Genomic DNA, 2111 nt, shown 5'->3' with positions numbered 1-2111 from the left:
TTCCTGGATGCGGGGCAGACCAATCGGGAGCGCCCGCGCGGTGGGGGCGGTGCCAGCCGCCAAGGAGGGCAGGCGGCCCTGCCCACGGCTTCGGCTGCCTGGCTGGGAGGACGCGGCCCGACCTCCCCGTGCCCCGTGGACTGCGGCGCCTACCTTTCTGCGTCCGGCTGTCCTCTCCTGTGCCCAACGCCTCAGGTGCTGCAGGAGGGTGTGCTGCGGCCCGCGAAGGGATTTCCCCCCCTTTTTTAGATTTCCTTTAAAGACCTAATATGCAATCAACAGGTATTTGGAGGAAAAGATATATATATATTGGATGACAGAAAAAGGATGCATTAAGTCCTGCAAATTCGGGGGAGCCCATATACTTTGTATTTCAGAAAAAGGATACGTTGAAGGGCTGCAAAGAAACACAACACAGAGCATCTCAGGAAAGCCACCACCAGAAAGCCTCGCGCCTGTTTTTTAACACCTGCGACCGAGCTGGCTGCTGAGGAACCACCACTGGCTTTCACTCTAACGAGGCAGAAAACCCAAATAATTAAGAATACTGACCAGCACTGCGAAGGAAAGGGTCTGCGGTGGGCCCCTCGGGCAGGTTGGGCGACGGTCCTACCAAGGCGAACCTCAACCGAAGACTGAAGAGCAGGTGGCTGCGAACGAGCGAAAAAAGGTTCCAGTGAGGGGGCGTGGCTTAGGGAGGACCGTTTGCTAATTTGATGACCGTTATGCTAATCCGATGGCCATTATGTTAATCCGATGACCGTTATGCTAATCCGATGGCCGTTATGCTAATCTGATGGCCGTTATGCTAATCTGATGACCGTTATGCTAATTTGCCCAGCTGGCCCAGGACCTGAGAGCACGAGGCGAAAACCGAAAGCCGTTATTCTCCCCGCTTCTAGGCGTTTCCACTCCGTGAACGAGTTGGGCCGTATTCCGGCGTTAGAAAACTGTTTCCAGCAATAATGCATTATAAGTTGCACACGCGTCCCCTTGTAGATGGCATGTTGATGTAAGACTTGAAACACGACAGACCTGGATGGCTGGTGACAATGAACTTTTTAAAAAATATATTTTATTGATTTTCTACAGAGAGGAAGAAAGAGAGTTAGAAACACCGATGAGAGAGAGACATCGATCAGCTGCCTCCTGCACACCCCCCACCGGGGATGTGCCCGCAACCCAGGTACATGCCATTGACCGGAATGGAACCTGGGACCCTTCAGTCCACAGGCCAGCGCTCTATCCACTGAGCCAAACGCATCAGGGCGACAATGACCTTTTTGAAAGACGAGGTGGCAAGGAAAAGGCCGCCAAGTGTCTGTTTCCCGGCGGCCGTCGTGGAAGCGGATGAGAGGAGGCTGGAGCGCCAGCCGCTGACCAGCGTGGGCAATGGACCCTGAATGCTGCCCAGGGCCTTCGCTGGAGACAGGCACGTGCAGAAAAACCACCGGAATTTCAGGCTGAAAGTCTTTTCCTATTTAGTGATGTGTTTGTGTTTATAACCATCTGGCCATGACATAGGATGTTGGATGTTTCTGAGGAAAGCGCCCACGAAGGCGAGAAGCGCCAGCCCCTGAGCCCCCGGCCTCCTGGCTCCACATGCGTGTCGAGCTGTGAGCGACTGTGCAGCTTCGCGTGGTTCTCACCTGGATGCATTTTCCTGCAAACTGCTTCTCCCGCTCCACGGTACGTCCCGCGATCGACCCAGGAGTTGCAGAGCCCGAAGCCTAAGCAGTTGGAGGATGTGCTTAAAAATACCGCAAGCAAACGTCTGAATGCAAAGTTGGGAATGAAATCAATATTTGTCTGGAATGAATGGCACCGATTACAATTTTTAAATTAATAAACCCTCCACAGGTATTTTTAAAATCTAGACCCCCCCAAAAAAACAACAACAACAACAACAACACAATATATAAGCTGCAAACACAACTGTATAAAAGTTACGTATTTTGGCTTCATGTACTTGACCTTGACAATAAGGTTGAAGGTCATTTTCACAGGAAACACAGCGATCATGCTCTTCTCTGGGAAGGTTGGTGACGTTGTGTTGAGTTTGTGAAAGCTGCTTTCGAGGACTGGTTTTGTTTGGCCACGTCATGCACACT

The sequence above is a fragment of the Myotis davidii genome, unplaced genomic scaffold (genome assembly GCF_000327345.1).
Source record: "Myotis davidii unplaced genomic scaffold, ASM32734v1 scaffold651, whole genome shotgun sequence".
Taxonomy (NCBI): domain Eukaryota; kingdom Metazoa; phylum Chordata; class Mammalia; order Chiroptera; family Vespertilionidae; genus Myotis; species Myotis davidii.
Note: the sequence above shows the minus strand (reverse complement) of the source record.